The following is a 20,671-nucleotide window of genomic DNA, read 5'->3' as shown; positions in this document are numbered from 1 at the left end:
TTAAAATGTTTTACTTTACTATTTTTAGTATCTTTTTGGTTTCTGTTTTTAGTATTTGAAATTATTTAACTTAATCTATCTTCCTTCTGTAAACTGTCATTCTTATGGTATGAGCCTGAGTATCGAAATTTCGTGCAGTGATGCACACTTTTTCCTCTGTGTTGATCTGTATGACAATAAAGTTTACTTTGACTTTGTCATACAGATGCGTAAATTGTAGCAATACTAATTTTTTAAACTTATTTCAGCAAACAGCAATACATTGTGCAACACTGGTAGGGCCACAGCAGATTAGTGACTGTTATTTAATTGTCGGCAAACAGCAGCAGTGGTAAGTCGCTTTTATTTACCTCATTGAGGAGTAATGCATACCAATCACTGTCCCTGACTTCAGAGATCTTCCCTGATTTTGCCTCATAATTTTGCTCTGTACTTTGTAAAATGTTTGATTTGTTGGTAAATCATTCTGGATTACAGTCAATAAATCTGGACATCCGAGTTTTATACTTCCTATTGTCCAAAAAATGCATGTTGATGGAAAAGGTGTCAGTAAAGTGAATTAGAGTAATATTTAAAATGTCTTCTTGATATTGAGCCTTTATTTTGCTATCATTTTTGGAACTCAGTAGAACTCTTCAGTAATGGAGTTCAGAGTTATAGTATTTGGTTTCCTGCCAGTATTTATAAACTGCCTGAAAGAGAAAACCATCCCTGAAGATCGGGAGTGTCAGCTCTTCTTAAAAATCCTGTGTAAATACTTAGATCGGTTGCTCAGGGATGCTGATCTGTAGTGCTTACATTGTTCATGTAAATTATCAGCTTTGTACTAACAGGGTCATATCAGAGCCCTGTTCAGGTTAATGAGCAAAATCAGAAAGTTACTACATTTTTCCTCATGATTTTTTCACAACCAGCAATAGGTTTTATGGAGCCCACACACAGTCAAGAATGATTAAGGGGGCCCTGTAACTATGGTTATTGCAGGTACCTAAAGCTGGCTATCTTCTTAGTTTTAGTGGAAGGAATGTCCACGAACAGGGTTTAACTAAGCCAGGGACACTATGTCAATAGTGAAATATTTAATGGCATTGGGATGCCTGTTACTTGATAAACACTGTTAAAATAACCAGAGATATATTTGAATTTTAAAGGAGATATAAATAAAAGTTATTATTACCCACCTGGCTTATTAAATATACAAGATTGCTGTACTAGCTCATGTTGGTTTGACAAACATGTTACAAAATACCAAGATAAATGAATGGACATATCCGAACAAGCTACATTAAAGGTAGCATAATACATGCAAGTGAGTGTAAAAAAGCAAACTAAATACAATGTGGAGGGATAAAGTTCTGACTATGGCCCAGGTGAACCAACTTCAAGTGGCAGCTCAGGTGCTTGGCACTACCAGGGAGGGGATTGATGTTGAGTCATCAAAGGTAATTTTGGCAAATTGAAAAAAATGCAAACTGTTTGCTGAAACTACCTTTGGTGAACAACTCAACAATTTTGATTGATCCCCATGTAGGGGACACCCCCTTCACATCTCCTAGACTTATATATGCCAATTCATCCCCTAGATTTACCAATTCAGAGATTGCACAACAGGGGAGAAAAAAAAACCAAATATGACCATTATTCCTTATTCAAAAGGAAATGTAAATGACTTTCAAACAAGACAAATGCATCATACCTGCAAGACACTAGAAATTAGTACTTAATAATCCAAGAAGGATCTGGAAGGCAATTAACAATCTTTCAGGATGATTAGGGTCTAATTACCTTACCTCACCGTTAGTGAATGGTCACTTAATTACTGTTTCAAAACTAGCTGCAGGGACATTTGATAAATAATTCTCTTCTCATTCCATTACTCTTACCATTTCTGTATTTCCTCATTCAGGATATAGCATTTCTGGTGAGACCATTTTTTGGCTTTGAAACTGATATCCATCAAGAAATGTCCTTCTTATGGCAAGGCTGAATCTGACATTTTTTACCCAATATTTATTAGAGCCTGCAATGCTTTCATAACTCTATCCATAAAACACATTATTAACACATCTGTTTCCTGACCTGTGGAAAATTGCCATTGTCATCCATATTCCCAAACACACCTCCACTTTCAGCCCTGATTCCTTTCGGTCTACTTCTCAGACTTTTACAGCTGGCCACAGCCACATATTTTCAGGACAATATTGAAGACCGTGATCTTCTTAATACACACCATCATGGATTTAGCATTAATGCTGTTCTTTTATCCTGGACTAATGCATTTTATTGCACAGTGAATGCAGAGTCTGTAACACTTGCAATTTTCATTGACCTCCCCAAGGCTACTTTTCTTGTTGACCACTGCCTACTCATCAGTGAACTCTTCAAATACATTTGTTATATCACACTCAACCAACCTTACATCTCAATTCTCTTAAAATAACATATGTTACTTCTCTTGTTATTACTAACATTCCCTTCACTTGTTTTCCCTTTACTCCATATATCCCTTCCCCTATTACTTCTTCCAGTTTCATTCATTTTTGCATTGTTTTCATAAAGATTTTATAATTATTTTTTCTGGCAAACATTTGTTGATGTTTTGTCATCTTTTTTTCCATATAAATTTAATCATCATAGCTCATATCTTCATCTTCTATCAGTTTATCTATCCATTCATTCAGTATTTTCAGAAATATTTCTTTTTACTTTATTGTCATACCCTTATAGAATCCATGACTTAACCCATTCAACCATGTTCATGATTCTTTCTTCACTTCTTTTATAACATCTTCCAAGTCTTGAAATTCTTTCTTTTAATTTATATTTTGCTTCATCTGATAATGTCTTTACTTTCCACCTCCACCTTTCAACTTGCTCCTCCTTTATTTCTAACTCCATAATTTCTTCCTGTTTACATTTTACTACGCCATTTTCATCTACCACTCCCATCCATCCTATCCTCTCCTATTTTAGCATCCTTTCTTATAAAAAATGAAACAACTTCTTCCTTCAAGACAATATTGTATAGACAGAAATAGTTTTTAATTTTGTCTTTTTCTCATACAATTTTCTATTACTTATTCTAGTATTATTACTCTTACTCTATTACTTCCATTCCTTTCTCAAAATCATTCAGCACATTCTCCTATTCTACTTTTATTCTTATTTGTATTCTTCTCTCTATTTCCAAAAAGTCTTTTTTATATTTCTCTTTAAATACTACTCAGCATTTTCTTCAATTTTCCTAAAATACTCACATTTTCATATGTTTCTTCCATAGTCTACTACATTACTCTTGTTCTTTCCTTTTATTCACATCCCCTCTTGATCATTTTATTTCTTTGCCATCTTTTTTACTTTCGTCATTATCACCATACACTTCTCTTATTGGGCTATGATCCAAAAAATCTGCTCTTTCTACCCAACCTACCACTTACCTCATGCCACCTGAATAGATCATATAATCTATCCCTGATTTAAAAATTCCTCTTTTCTATGTTCATTGTCAACTTTTCCTAGCTTTAAGTTTCCATATCATATCACTTCTTTCATCACCTTGCATTATTTTTTTCTTTTTTTACTTTTCTTACCTTGCAGTTAAAGTCCCCAAGCATTACTATTGACAAATTAATGACAACATATTTTATATTTTGGGTGAAACTCCACAGTTTATATATAAAGTAGATGAAATATTAAAACTATATTGCAGAGTGATAGGACTAGATGTGAGTGGAACTCTGAAGGGGCAACTGATTTTGGTACTAAAATGTGGGAAATGTAACTTTTGTCAGCATATTTACAACAAAGGAACTACTACTCTTAAGAACTTTTGTGGTACTAAAATCAGTTTTGTTAAAGGTAATTGTGATACAAGAGGCTTAATATATCTAGCAGTTTGTTACACCTGTAAGTCCTTCTATGTGGGTAAGACTCAATGTAAACTGGGAAGGATTTATGAACAAATTTATGATATTAGAAAAAAGAATACAAATAATACTCTGTATAAAGATTGTTACAACTATGTAGGTTTCACTAAGTTTGATTTGGTATTTCGGAAAGAGTACCCATAGACACTAGACACTAGAGGTGGGCAGTGGCAAGCTAGAATTGAATACAGGGAATTGGTTTAACAGATTAAACTAGATGTCTCATCCCCTTGGGCTTAATGACTGTATTTCCATACACCCAGCTCTGAAAATGAAGGCTGCCAAATTATGATATGCTTGACTTCCTTGTTTTTAATCAACACTGTAATATTTTTATTCAACTGTTTAGTATTCATATGTTTTTAGTCACAGTTGATGATTACTTTGATTTAATTTCTGTTTACTTAATAATGATTTTAAATGATTATTGTGTATGTCTCTAACATGATTAATTGCTTTTCTTAATTACTCAATTATTAGTGGTTAATACAATGCATTTAACATGGCTGAGTATTTTTTTTGTTAATGTTCTGAAAAAATCCTATATATAAGGATGAAAATCCTTAACGACATTGTTCACTGATTTAATAAATTGATTTTTCTAACCTTTTGAGTCTTTTGGTCAGTCTGATGCTTGGTGGCCATTATGGTTTATGGAGACTATGTGAACCCCTGTTTTGCTTATTACTACTGACGTGTTTACAATCTCAATCATTTTTTTTCTGACATGTATGTGTACACATGGGCCCCCCTACTCATGATCAAAATTCCAAAAATCGGATTCCCATATGGCTGAGACCATATGATCGACTTTTGGAATTTTGAACGTGCAGAACAGGCATCTTCATATAGTGCAGAATGGGAAGATTTCCATCTTCCACACTGTAGTGTGATTTTGGAGTTGGTATATTTAAGTTGCAGGGCATGTGGGGGGTGCAGGGGGCTTGCCCACCTGCTAGCAATGTGTAGGTAAGTGTTTGTTTTTTTTTTACGATGTTCAAAATTTTAAAAGTCAATTATATGGTCTTGGCCATATGGGAATCGGCTTTTAGGAATTTCAGTTATCTATACTAGACCCGTATACACACACATGTATTATTATTACACTCACAAAAGTTAAATTTTTTTCTTCTCAAGTTACATATTAACAATCTTCCTGGTATCAGAATTATTACATATGATACTTTTACTTCATTTTCTTTTCTTAGCATCCATAATCTAGATCATGTTTCATTTCCTAATGATCATATAATCTTTTCCCGCATATTGCTTCATTTCTTTTTTTCATTTTTCTTTTTTAATACATATTGTTTCTGGAAAGCATAATACATCCATCTTTTTCTCCTTGCACCATTCAACAAGCATTAAAGCCCTCACTTCATTTTTCTACTGTTCCTTCCCTGGAATGCTTTTTACCAAGGAGTTAGCGGAATACATTTCTTTTGGAGGCAGCCTATGTTATATTCTTTCTTGCTTTGCCTTATTGTTTTATAATATGTCTGGTGGAGGGACTTCTGCTTTCAATCACATACCCAGAGTTTTGAGATGCAGTCTGGATAATATGCAATGAGTATAGAGGACTTTGTGAATAATGCTAATGGTGGTAATGATCTGCCAAAATGGACATGGAGGTGCCTTTTCGAGACATTCGTGAGTTAAGAGAATGATGATGTTTTTACCTGCCAAAAATATTGATTTCCTCAAATGAAGACGGTGAGCCATTTAAAGATCTGGAGAAGAATGTTTTGATTGAAACTAAGATGCATTTTAATGTAGCTGCTTTAAAGAAATATACTGAGTTGGGCTTAACACCATGGAGCTTATGTGCTTTTAAAACTCCATCAGCTCTGTTTGATTTAAGTGACCCAACAGAGAAAAAAAATGTCACTAAAGTAGATTGCTGCAGCTCATCAATGCATACTTGAATGGATCCAGATTTTAAATGAGACAAAATCCACAAAGCAGTTGAAACTAGTGGTGAAAATTAAAATCGTTCCTGTGCAGTTAAAGGAAAATGTAAGGGCACCCAACTTCCCTAATGCTATGCAATCTTTAAATCAGAAACATTCGCATTTGTTGTAAAATGTCTAAACCTTTGCCCCGTTTTGCATCTTTTTTCCTGCTGTTCTCATTTTTCTTTCTCTATTCTCACTCTCCCTCCAACAGATTGAACATCTTTATGCTCTTGCTCTTCCCCTGTGTATCAATCACCATATTCCTCTTCTTCACTTATTAACTTATCATACTTATTTTGTGCTTTTATCTTTACATCTTCTACTGTTATTTCTTCTCCTTGCTGTTTTTTTCATCTTGGGTCATATTTCTGTCACTTTTTCCTCACTTGCATCAGCCATTTCACTTTCTTTCTGAATATTGTTTTCTACATTTTGTCTTTCCCCCTCTTGATTTCTTTTTCACGTACTTTTTTTCCCATTACTGATAATTCAAATCCAGAATGCCCAGACTCATTACATTTCCTACAAAGAGGTATACAGCTCCTAGCAGTATGGCCTTGCTCCCCAATTAACCTAATATTTCTTTTTGTATACTCCTGAATCAAGTATTTTTCACACCCACAACAGAATCAGGCCTTCAGATGGAACCAGTATCCAACAGCTGCTCTTTTCTGACTCACTATTATTTTTAATATGACATCATTTCCCATCATGCATATCCAGCATAAACCCATTCTTCCCATATCCCTGTTCATACATTTCTGTTATCATACATTTTTTGTCATGCACTGTTTCTAGTTTGTCAGAAAAAAAAGCAGATAAAGCTCAAATTCCGCCACTTGTGCAGTTCTGAATTGCACAGTCAGTTTTTCTTTTAAACTGCAAGCCAGAGTGCTGAAAAATAAAGCATTAATAAAATGATTTGTTATTTTTTTCTATGCAGTTAAATATCAGTCAAAATATATAGGAGCTGTAATCTCACAAAAGAAAAGAACAGTTGTCTGTGGGTCAAGAACATTTACAAACACAAAAAAGAGATGTTCAAACAAAAATGAACTATTAACATTAATATATGGATGCAACAAATTCAATGAATATGTGCATAGCTAAGATGTTCTAAATCCAGAGTGCAAACTCCTGCAAAATGCACTTAGAAAGTCTGAACAGGGTGTCACCTGGTTTTCAAAAGCATCTTAGTTAAGCTACAATAGTATACTTTGAAAGCAAAATAGATACCATGCAAAGCTGAAACACATCAGATATAATAACCACACCATACTGACCAGAGATACACTGAGGTATTAAAAAACTAGAGATTCTTTGGTGATAGCAAAATGGCAAACAGTTTATGGATTTACTAACATTAGGCCAGATTTATAAAGATTACCACAAACTATACACCTAGTGTAACCTTTCATAGTGAATAGAGAGCACATGCATTATGACAATGCTGTTCTTGAATTCAGAAACTGTACACATGATGTACACTTTGTGGTAACCTTTATGAATCTGGCCTATTGACTTAAAATGCAGAAATTAAAAGATGTTACAAGAAAAAGATGACCCAAGTAAAAATCTTCAGCAGTGAATCAACTTTGTCCAGCAATAATAAGCTGTGTGCTTAAGATATCCAAAAGCTGACAATATAATAGTTCCCAATCAGCTATAATGTTTCTTAAAATAAGAAATAAAAATGTGCACAAAATGTAATGTATTGCCCAAAAATGTCAGCTCAGATAAAACACCCAATGCACAATTGTGCTATATATAATGTATTCCATAACACCATAAACAGCAATCCTAAAAAAGGGATGTTAACTAACTCATCCCAGCAGTAAAGGTCATCTTTTGGGGCACTGATTTGTTTAATTCAGACATGCTGTGTACCTTATATGTGCAGATTATTACTATCAAACAACTCAAACATATAAATGCAACAGCAAGTGTGATATGTGCATTAATGTCTTTATTTCTGATAAAAAGAATGCCTGATATTATCCATGAAATGGCCTGCCATACAAAAGTTACAAATTCAGAACATTTGTTTACTAGTCAAAATCCAGGAATATAAGACACAATGTATGCTACCCACAGTCAAACAGACAGGTAATAAGAATGAGCAGTAACGCTAGCTGTGAGGATCGTCACCACACAGGTTTAGAGTACAGGGATAATGCACTGCAAAGAGCTTTGCCATTAATGATGGAAAGTCACAAATTACATTGAACTATATTAGTAATTCATGAAAATTAATGGAGATTAAAAAAAAATCTGGAAAGAAATCAACAGAGATATAAATACTATTACATAGAAAAGAGTACTGAATTTACAAACTGAAAAGACAGTCAATATATCAAAGCCACGAGAAACTTTGAAGCCTAAAGTGAAAGTTGTAGGTAAAGAAGCCAAACCAAAATCCTGCATTCTTTGCAGGTAAGATAGAAGGTTACTTTATTCTGCAGTAAGCTGGTTTGTATCAAAGTATATACAAATATATGTACAGAGGTAGTATAGTGTTAGAGGGAATACTATTACAGATAAGTGGTAAGATGGGAGGTACAGACTAGTTAGAGAATTGAGGAAGGCACAGTATAGACAGTGGAGTATGTGTGGTGGGATGAATTGGGACAGCAGAGAAGTATGGGTAATTTTGATAATGATACCTAAATAAGAAGTTATGTAATGAGTTCCAGGATACAGGGGTGAGTGCACTTTCAGGAAGGCTTTGTGCATCAACACTTGTTAACTCGATGCCCTTGGCTAAGGAAGGAGATGATGCCTGTTAGATTTGTGAGAAGTGATTCCCATGTTTGCAGTGCCACTACTGAGAACCTGTGGTCAGTGGAGTGGAGCTCAGTGAGTGGTGTGTAGAAAGACAGGGAGTATTGTATTCAAACTTTGTAAGATGTGCTTCTTTAAGAAAAAATTATGGTATCTTAGTATAAATTCTTGTGGACTAGACAGGCTAGGATTTATTGTATGGAATAGACTTCCCATACATGTTAAACAGAGCACCTCACTGGCCCTCTTCAAGAGAAATCTTGATGAGTGGATGGGAAATAGAAAATTCACCCCAGAGATCTTTCCAAGTGGCTCTATTCGACAGAGGCACTGGGAACTAAGGTCAGGTGTCATGGTGCCAGGGTAATCCTATGGGCTAGGCTTGTAAAGGCTCCAGGGTCATTAGCCTAGTACACACCTATGAACCCATGTGCTTCGTTCAGTTACTAGAAGACATTTTGCTTTTTTCATAACACTGAGCAATGGTGTTCTCTTTGATTTGATTAGATAAGGTTTGCAGAATTGTGTGGGTTTTTTTTGTTTTTTTTGAGGCTTTGGCAATAATAAAAATTTGCATTCAATCTGTGGTAGTAAAAGCCCTGTTCCAGTTGCTAGTTCACCTTCAAGGCAGAATAAATACGAGTTTTCTTGGCTCAGAAGAATAGAATACTTACCTTAGATTTGGTATTAATGTTGAAAAACTGAAACTTTAGGGTCTGGTAGAGTCAAATGTGTAGGTATTTGAAATATGGAGTGGGTGGGTATAGGAGGGTCCTTGAAGCTATGTGTTATTGTTCAGTTTGGTGGTTCTTTTGGCAGAATTTTTTATCTCATGCCAAAAATTATGCTTTTTTGGTGTTCAGTATTATGTTGTATGACAACCTTGTAGATACTGCATTTATTTATTTATTTATTTTTTTTCTGGTGGTTGTCTGGAAGGAGCTAGACTCATCTCTATACAACAGAACCTGGGTCTGAGGTGAGTACACAGGAAGGGAGGTAACACACAGTGACAAAAGCAGAGCAGAAGGAACTAAGGAGGGACAGGACAAGCTCTGTATTTGGATTATGAAATTCCAGTCTGTGAGGTAATGGTGAAACAAGTGGAGGTGGTTTTGCTTATTGAATGTTTGCAGAAGCAGGGATTGGTCTACTAGATCAACGGCTTAGGTGAGATCTGTAAAGATTGTACCTGCAAGGTGTCCTTTTTCCATGTTATGCAGAGTATCATTGGTTAGTGCACAGACAGCAGTAACGGTTCTTCTAACAGACCAGAATCCACACTGGTGTGGAGGGAGGGGGCATGCTATATAATTTATGCAATCTGTAAGTTGAGAGAACATACTTTTTTTTTCCTAATATTTTACCCAATGTGTGCAAAGTAGACATTGGCCAGAGGTCTTTTGCATTTTAGGGTTAGACAATTTTGTTACAGTTTTAACAATGGCTCTCCTCCAAATGCTGGACAATATTATTAATTATGTTTTTTCATAAACATCCCAGTGTTTCAACAACCTACCTTGTTGGTTTTTGTATTGCTTCTTTATATTTCAATCAACTAACTGAGTTGTTCCAAGTCCCTTTCCTCTTCTGTTGCTACTATTGCTTCCATTTGAAATGAGTACGGCTTTACTGGACTTCTCCTTTACAGACAGATTATTTTGTTTTCTGAACATTGAATTTAATCCTCTTCTAGACCAATCTTGTTGAGTCTCTTCTCATCCTTTCTGTATATTGTAGAAAGTAATTTTGTTCATCCTTTGTGTATATTATAACAAATAAATCATGTGTCATGATTGAAAAAGACAAAGTATTCCTTCTAGATCTTTTGTAATCTCATTTATGAAGGGAAGGAGAAAGACCACCACTAGTTACTGTTCTTTCATATGAGTGAAGTCCTTTTATTGTAACGTCCCACTGATTATTGTCTGGCCAGTGTTTTATCAATGCCACAAACCTACAGACTCTTAAAGTCTAATGTACTAACCATCTCTAGGTGGCACCATACCAATGCTTCATTCAAGTTCAAAGTAAAGCATATCTACTGGTTCTTTCTGACCAAAATCTTGCATTAACAAGTCAAAGAATGTGGTTAGATTTCATTACTATGTGTTAACCACACTACTGGAAGAAGGCACTTTCACTTCCCAGAGCTTTTTACTTCCATTTAATCTCCACAGTGGGTTACAAGATATTTGGCACTGTGCTCATAAAAACAACTTCCAATGATTACATGTCTGCATATCTCTCAACATTTTAGCACAAGAAATCTGGACACAGCCTACACTAATGCATGAAAAAAGGCTTAAACATAGGGACATAGTTTAAATATTTTTTATAAACTTAGAAAGTTGCTAGAATAACAAGATTTGTGTTCTTATGTATTTCTGAAGGGGATGAAGTCTGAAACTCCAATGTATATCATTATTTAGTCACTTCAGTCCTCAGTGATTTGCCAGAAAGTCATACACTTTATGTGGAACAGACTAAAACTACAAGGCAAAAAATCTGAATGCTATGTAAATATCTAGACACTTAAGAGTATGCATGCCTGTACTAAAAATGTATGTTGTAGCATTATTATATAATTAGCTAATATGGCAGCATTCTGCTTTAACTCCATAATTTCACAAGTAAGAAAAATATTGCATCATACGACCTGCGATGTTGGTGCTGCGGTAGCGTTGTCACCTCACAGAAAGACGCTGTCCGGTTCGATTCTCAGCTAGAGCGTCTTCTGCGTGGAGGCATGCGTGAATGGGCATACCTTCGTTGAAGGTTGTGCATCAGGCCAGGCAAGCCAGTACGTAAAATCAACTGCCAATCATTAGTGGGCCGGAGTTCTGCTGTGGTGACCCCTAACCGGGAAAAGCTGAAAGACAAGACAACCCTACATAGTTACACATAATACAAAAATACTTCCAAATAATTTAAAAATCCATTCCATATTTATATTAAATTTAAGAAAAAATAAGCATATTTTTGCTAAATCATTTTTTTGATAGAACTTCTTTCTACACATAAAGGGCTTGAAACAAAGCTGTAACTGAAATATGTCAGATCAGACTCCTGGTATTCAGTGTGTTTAACAAGAAGACCCCTCGGAGTTTGAATTCCAACATCCATTTTATGTTCCAAACTCCTGACAGTAACTACATTCTTGCATCTCCAGTATAGCTCTTTGGAAGGACACAAGTACTTTTCAGAGCACACATAACACCAGACACAGTACATTACGTATTCCATTCAAATAAATATTATCATTGATTCAAATTTGGTTACATTCAGTATTATTTTCTGTTTGGAGTAGGGATATGTCTCTCCTCCAAAATATCATATATAACTGTAGCTATAACTGCATATTAATCTATTAATGCAATTAAACTATTTACATTTCTGTATGAAGCTTTTAAGGCTCTCTCTGTCTCTGGAACGATGCCACAAAGAGTCTTGTGATAAAGGGGGCTAGTGCTTATACAAAATCTTTACCCCCATATAAATTGGTGTTCTGACATGTGATTAACAAATCTTTTTGTTGAATAGAAAAAAATGCTAGCATAACTGATCTAAAATCTGCTGGCATAATTGATATAAAATCTGCCGATTACACATTACTGTCTTTTTTCTGTGTGAGATTTTGGTACAGTGGGGATCATGGAATTTGTGGAGTTGGTATATATAATTAGTGGGGGGTGTAGGAAAACTTGCCCCCTGGGGGAAAAAAAAATTATTTTATTTTGATTGGGTGGTCAGGCATTGGTGTTTGATCATTTGCCATTTGATTTTTTTTAATTTTTCCAATAAAGATCATATACCCCACTGATTCTACACTGGGTAAGGAGCCGATTAAGTAACCAAGGTGCATATTACTTGCCTGCAGAAAAGGATTTGCTGCTGTTACCTTCCTACACATCTTATATAGAACCGAAGTACCCAAAGTCTACAACTCCACTATGAAACATATAATTATCTTTAAAATGAATTTCATAAGTAGGATAATATTCAGATATTTCTAATTCAGTCTTCAGTTTATCTTGTCAATGTATTAAAATGAATATTAAATCATCAAGGTCATTTTTTTTATCTTTGTACTTTTTAAAACAAAGGAATGTGTATAAAGGTAAAAAAGGGATCTGCATATCCTAGAGTCAGAGCCATGTAACTGGTGTAAAATTCAGCCATTCTCCATGCCTTACCATGAAACGAACTGAAATGTTTACATACATTATTGAGACCAAATTTTCCAGGAAAAAAAATGTGACAGCATCCATACCTAAACTATGGAAAATAGTAACTTGTAACAGCTGTCACAACAAATCATTATGACTCCTTCCTTCCACTGTTAGATTTGCTAGACATTGACCATCTTTTTGTGAATCCACACTTCCTTTTGTAATGTTTCCAGCTGCTTCAGGTATATTAAGATCTGCACAATAGTTGGCACTATTATGATATACTATCAGTGCAAAAGGGAAAACAGTCCCAACTGGCTTTCAGTGCTGACTGAACTCTTTTCATTCCTGATTGCTTGAACAGGCTTGTGTCTCGATATCCTTTCTACGCTAGAATCATAGATGAGATCTCCCCAACGTGTGATGTAGAAGAAACTTTCTTAATTCAGTATTGTTAATCTTTCTTCATAAGAGTTATTCCTTAGGCTCAAAATCTTCTTCATGAAAAAGCTGTTTTACATTTTCTCTATCCTTTTTGTGGCTTTACTTTCACACGGATGCTAAACTGTGCATACATATTTGACTACATTCTGCACCACGGAATAAAGACTGCCATTAGTAATTCTAAATCACTAAATCCTCTGAACCAGTGTCCAACATAACAGTCTAGCTGTGCAGTTCTAAGGTTAAATTCTTGTCCAGTCTGGTGTCCAGCTCTTTGGAGCTATTTGCTTCCTTTACTCTCTTTTTTAGCATTGTAGTTTCCTCAGTATATTTTGTTGAATGAGATGAAGTTGGTTTTGCTCTGTCTGTCTATCTATCTATCTATCTATCTATCTATCTATCTATCTATCTATGTGACCATGTGCACACACATGTGTATGTATGTGTGTGTGTGTGTGTGTGTGTGTGTGTGTGTGTGTGTGTGTGTGTGTGTGTGTGTGTGTGTGTGTGTGTGTGTGTGCATTCTAACAGTATAGACACAGTTGTCTTACAGGCAGTATTTATGACCTCTGTATATTTTTTTATATTTATTTTTCTGCCTGTAGATCAGTGGTATACTGTATATAAGTAATGACTGAGGTCTAATACTGAGTCTTGTGGTACTCCAGGCTATATTATCAAGTTTTGCTTTTTAAGTTTTACTTGCAATGACTTCCTATTTATCAACATTTAGATGCCCACTTAATTGTATTATGAGTTAAGTTTCAATAAATCCATTTATTTTTTTTCACATTGTATTTAGCATTTTAACTCAGTTGTAACTTGTCACGTTCCACTTTAATAAAGAGGCCAAGACACCAAAGACCTTTGATGACCTTTATTGCTTAAACATAAGAAGTAAATGCTTCACACTTTATGAAACATAACTTTCTTTCATTGCACATCGACAAACATTAAATAACCATTCATACTGGCAGCGTAACACCACTCACCCTTGATGAATAAGCAGCGTATGCCACCTGCTCGCTTATCCTCTTCCTTCAGGCAGCGTTCAACCGCTCAGCTTCATTTTCCATCCAAACCACCTGGTCTCATGTCAAAATGTGGATCCCAGCAAGCAACTTCCCACCTCAAAATCCCTAAAGACACTCCCACTTACATACCTCACTTCCTCCCTTTTCTTCCACTAGTTAACTCTTTCTTACCCACCCCCTGTAAAAGCCTACCTTCCCTACCCATCTTCTTAACCCCAATCCTCCTTTACCTGCTCCACTGTACCCTACCTTCCCCTTAATGATGTCCAGTGACAAATTAGCCTATTCCAAACATCATTTGTTATCATTATTTTCTATGGTAGCTCTAGTAATGCAATTTTGCTTGCAGACAAAATGTATTTTGACATCTGTTTAGTTTATCTGGATTTATATTTACCAGGCAATACTAAAATAATGTATCTTAGCAGATTGTTAAAGCTGGATGCCTTTTTAATGTTTGAGGACCTTAACTGTGATCCACAAAACCATGAAACTACATGTACAAATGGAAGCATATATAACAACCCCGAGATTTAAGTATCTTGGAGTATTCCCCAACTCTGACATAAGGAATCTTGAGTTAACATATGTAATTAACAGGAATGCAGCCTCCATGTTAATGGGTACAGGGACACCTGCAGAAATTCTAGAGAACTGTAACAGTGAATTTTAAAATCACCACAATTCTGTGTATATTGTACTTTATTTTTCAAGCTCTTGGGACTTGCATTATTAGGTTTAATGCCCACGTTAGTGTGGAATTAAAATTAACTAACAGTAATGAGATACTTCACACTTAATTCTCCTCGTTATACAGTAGCACTTTTATTGCATGTCACCATTGTTTTGGAATATTTGATTCCTGTAAAGGTGCATTAAAATGCGGTATATGCAATGCGTGTGCATACTTGTTAGTTTTAAAATGAATTTTTTATGCTATTAAGACTTAAAGATGTTTTCCTGTTTATTATGTATTTGCCTTTAATTTAATAATATAATTAATGTTATTGCTATTTGTATATTATTTCACAATTCTTTATTGTATGGCTACATTGTCTTTGTAGCTTACTTGCTTGACTACAACAAATACTCTTTACAATCACTTGCCAGTCTTTTTGCTGTATTTGTAGAATGCTTTCTTATCTATCTATCTATCTATCTATCTATCTATCTATCTATCTCTCGATATGTAGTAGGAAACACCAAATATATCCAACATAGACATGCTAAACATTGATGTTTTTATGTCGAAAATGCAAAAGTTGACAAGCAACTACACATGCGTAAAGAAGCAAACTCAGTGCATGCTAAAGTAAAACAAAATATATATATGAAAAGATTTTTTTTTTCCCAGTGGATCAAACTTATCCCCCTCCCCCTGCTAATTATATATACTAATTCCAAGAACAAACACAGGGCAAGGGCATATTCTCCAATCCCAGGAGTTGTTCAGTCTCGGACACCTGTCGACCAGCTGCTTAGTCGATCATAAACAGATGTCTAAACAGCTGGTGACCAAACATACATTCAACCTTAAGGTGGGAAAACATCTATCTATATATTTCTATATTTATATTTACACACACACACACACACACACACACACACACACACACACACACACACACACACACACACACACACACACACACACACACACACACACACACACACACACACACACAGAGAGAAAGAGAGAGAGAGAGAGACAGCAAGGCACAGTGTGATGAGACAGAGAGGTAAAAGTATCTGTTGTAAGCTAGAAAACTGCAGAGAGGTGATACAGCACATGATACAGATACAATCCAAAGGACGTGTGAGTAGCTCACGGAAGGGATACACACATACTCACATGTAATGGTAATGGGTAGGGGGAGTACTGTGAATTGGAATTGAATGCAAGATATATGAATGTAGTGAATGAGGAAAGGGCAGCAAAGTATGTGGCAAATGTACTATCTGCATTGCATCAGCAGGGGACAGACCTTAAGGCTTCAGGAATTTTAATGGATCTCTGCATACCATCTTGATGTTCGAGTCTATGATTCATAACAACAATCGCATAGGATATTATCTGACTTGCACAATAGTGCAGGAGCTGGGCCTGTACTACCACTCTCTGCCAGGTTCTTACAGAAGGTGTGTGCCCCTTTTGAAGGCCTCTATACTACACTTGCCCTCTCCATCTGGAGTACCACTTGTAAGGACACAAAATGGAGGAAGGACTAACAGTAAAGTTGCTGTAACTTCTATACCATACGCAGTATGGCAATTATAACAAAGCACCAAATGAATAAATCCTCAGCTTTAAAAGCTGCAGTCCTATTATTCCATTGTCCTGTGCAATCACTACCTAAACCTGTGCACAGTCCAGTTATGTAACTGACCATATAAGGATTTGTTGCATTATCTGTGTGAGATATGAGAAGGACATCATGCATGGAACTGTTGATATGCATAGGGCGCTGATAAAATGGACTTCCAGAACCAGCAGCACACAACACAACAAAATACATGATAGGCATTAGTCCTATCTGCGCAACTTACCAATGGTTGTAGGAAAAAGAGAAACACCTCTCAAATCCAGTATCTGAACAGCCTATATAAGTAAGGGTACACTGCAAAAATTAACAAAAATAACAACACAAATGTTGTCAGTTGTAATATTACTTAACAATTTATCATACTAGATCATATACTGTGCCATTATATGTCCTCTGATGTTTTATAATGTATCATTATTATGGGCTATAGTTAATTTCATAGCATTATTAATTTGTAACCAATAAAACAATGTAAGACAATAATGAATAAAGTTAGCACTTACTAATGTGGCTTTAACTTTACATCTATGCAAAAGAACTTTCTAATTTTAGACGTTACTGTTTATACTTGTACTTACCTGTTTTGCGTATAGCCTAGATCATGGTGGAAAAGGGTCTTTTGGGCTTGTCCATGCATGTAGTTAATCAATGCATAAATAAAATAAAGAAGAAGTAAAAATAAAGATAAGATGCAGTTTAATGTTTCCAGGGCATTATATTTAGTACAGATATGTTATCCTATCTCAATAGCCAATTACAAAATGATCACCAATTATACCCAATATATGATGTAACAGAAGGAAATCTAACTTACATCGAGTGCTTCTTATTGTGAGCTTAGATAAAGTATAAAGTCCAGGTTTATAGAGCTATTCATTTTGTCAAAGAGTGTCTAAGCACTTAGATTTAAAAAAATCACTAGATGGTACACATACGTCACCTTGCACCTGTAGGGTACCAGACTTAAAGACTAGACATTAGTGATTGGCAATCTATTGTGTGATCACAAGTACAAGATTCCTGTGATATGTATTAAAAGACAGAGACTGTGGTATCTCAGGGATTCCTGCTATGAATAGCAAGAACAGCCCAATACAAAATGGGGTTGAATTGATTTTTGTAGCTTTAGATTTCAGTTGGTTTAGGAAATGCCACTTGTGATCATACTCATGACTGCTGATCATATAGCAGTCTCATTTCTGTCACAGTCCACACTACTTGTTGTCTTATTGTCTTGTTGTAGCCCATCACTGTACACATGCAATATTACTACAAAACGTAATGCTGTGGGATGACTGACAGATGATGACTTGGAACAGGGCAAGATCTATGTTACAGTAAATCAGAAGTGCTACAAAAGTTCTGTGGCTGAGTGATATCCAGTATCTGTTCTCTGAGTTTAAGTGACTAACATATATCAGTGATGTGCCCAAATGTCTGGTAGCCTAGGTCCTACGGCAAGGAATTCTAGTAAAGCAAGCATTTGTCATATATGTCTCTTGGATACAGTGTTATGAGTGCATGCACACACACGCACACACACACACATTGAAATGGGTATGTTAGGGAAAAATACATGCCGATACATTTATACACTCCTGGTATATTATGGTATATGTATGTGTGTGCATTCATATTGTTGCTGTAATGCCAAAAATCCATGGACATTTTGAATCTGTATATGCACCTCAGACAAGATATGCAGATCGATTTAGCAACATATTTTGGAAAATGGCCAGTGTATATGAACCCTTGGTGCATAGTCAGGTGGTTAACGCTGTTCATGAATTACACATCTTACAGTTCCTTTGAAGTGTTGTCTGCACATGCTTAGGCATAACTCACTGACATGCATAGGGTGGTAGCTACATTGTGTGTTATTCATAAAGACAGTTAATAATGCCTGGGAATGCATAAACTCTCAAAAGACACTGTTATTTCACATTAGCAAATGCAGTACAACTTTGTATATCACATCTTCAGAAGTGTTGCTATAACTTTAATAAACTCCATTACAATACCTCCAATTAAATAAGGGACTTTTATTAATAGTGACACTCTCTCCTTTAAATCAAGACATTTAATGTACATTTGAACTTCAGAAAGATCTCCAGAATCCATTCATCCATCCATCCATCCATCCATCCATTCTCAACCCCTTTTCCCATTCTGCACACGGGGTTGCGGTGTCACTTGTAAGTTTCACTTGTACTTGTAAGTAAGGGATTTAACTAATTCCTATAAATTTAAAACACGTGATGCAACACAAAAGTCTACTTTTTTTACATTTATGAGGGTGGGGGCAGAATCCCCCCTGCACCCTCCACATCCTCTGCAAATTATATATACCAACTCTGAAATCGTACTACAGTGGTGAAAAGAGTAAGTTTCCCTTTCCTCAATGTGCCGTGATTTACATTGAAAAAACTTGATATTTTAAGTCTCGATGTTGTGCAAATTCATTCTTCTAAACTTTCGGTGTTGTTGTAAATTTCAATGTTGTGTTAACGCGATCAACTGATATATATATATATATATATATATATATATATATATATATGTGTGTGTGTGTGTGTGTGTGTGTGTGTGTGTGTGTGTGTATATATATATATATATATATATATATATATATATATATATATGTGTGTGTGTGTGTGTGTGTGTGTGTGTGTGTGTGTGTGTGTGTGTGTGTGTGTGTGTGTGTATGTATATATATATATATATATATATATATATATATATATATATATGTGTGTGTGTGTGTGTGTGTGTGTGTGTGTGTGTGTGTGTGTGTGTGTGTGTATATATATATATATATATATATATATATATATATATATATATATAGGTTCATAGGTTTATACTAGGCTATCTGCCCTAGGGCATTTGTAAGCCTAGCAAGAGTGTGTTTGGCTTTCGCCACCCATTTTACATGTTTTACTATGCCCTTTTTCGAGGTTAGTTTACTGTGCCTCTGTTTAGCAGTGACACAGAAGTGATACCCGGGGTAAACCTACGATCTCCCATCCACTCGTCAAGATTTCTTTTGAAGAGAGTCAGTGAGGGACTCTGCCTAACTTGGACTGGGATTCTATTCCAGAGTGAAGGGAGGCTCTGGGTTATGAATCTGTCCCTCCAGCATGTCCTATTTATTTCAGTGCTGAGGTTCAAGTCCCTCAAGCGCGTAGCTCGATGGGATTTGGATTTTCTGAGGTGCAGCATGTCCATTAATTCCGGGTTGGACATGGCTTTATACGTCAGGCACAGATCGCCTCTAAGCAGGCGGTATGCAACCGAGTAGAGCTGGAGTTTCTTTAACTGGGCAGCATATGGCATCTGTTTGAGCCCTTTGATCCTCTTGGTGAGGTACTTTTGGGGTCTTTCCAGTTGCTGCAGGTGTCGGGTAAGGTACATCCCGAAAGGCACATTGTATTCAATTATGGGCCTGATGAGGGATGAGTAAAGAGGCACAATGACCTCCCTTGATCTAGATGTGAATCCCTTCATGATTAGATGGGCTATATAGAAGGTTTGTCTAACCACTTTGGCCACGTGGCTGTCAAATGAGAGATTGCTATCAACATGGGTCCCCAGGTGCCTAATTACTTCTTCCGTACTTAATGGATTACCACCTATGTGGTAATTTGTGGGCACTTTGTTTTTGCCAAAGGGGATGACTATACACTTTTTGGCATTTAGCTTGAGGCCATGGCTCTGGCACCAGTTATCTGTTTCTATGAGACCTTTTTGGAGGATGCTTGTGTCAGCTGGAGAGTCGATTATGGCACCCAGTTTGCAGTCATCTGCGAACTTGGTTAGCCACAGTCCTCCCGTGCTGGCCTGTACCTCTGAGAAATATATGCCAAACAAGAGAGGTCCCAGGACTGAGCCCTGTGGGATGCCACTTGTAACTGGTTTGGAGTCTGACATGGCTCCAGCAATTCTAACCATGTGGTTTCTGTCCTTGAGCCAGTTTACAACCCATCTAGTGACATAGGGGTTTATATTTAAGCTGGATAGCTTATCTATGATGCC

At 36.0% G+C, this 20,671-nt stretch overlaps 1 long non-coding RNA gene across 1 annotated transcript in view; it reads right to left on the bottom strand.

Moving 5' to 3' along the window:
- The window catches only part of LOC122790803, a 533,667-nt gene that overhangs the window by 494,248 nt on the left and 18,748 nt on the right, over positions 1-20,671 (bottom strand). Inside the window, exons 2-3 of the long non-coding RNA XR_006363042.1 lie at positions 17,215-17,260; positions 16,860-16,930 (exon numbers count right to left, since the gene is read on the bottom strand). This is a non-coding gene — a long non-coding RNA (uncharacterized LOC122790803). The remainder of the gene's footprint in view (positions 1-16,859; positions 16,931-17,214; positions 17,261-20,671) is intronic.

Source organism: Protopterus annectens, chromosome 16.part0 (genome assembly GCF_019279795.1).
Source record: "Protopterus annectens isolate FY-2018-M chromosome 16.part0, PAN1.0, whole genome shotgun sequence".
Classification (NCBI taxonomy): domain Eukaryota; kingdom Metazoa; phylum Chordata; order Ceratodontiformes; family Protopteridae; genus Protopterus; species Protopterus annectens.
This window is presented reverse-complemented; position numbering and strand designations above follow the sequence as displayed.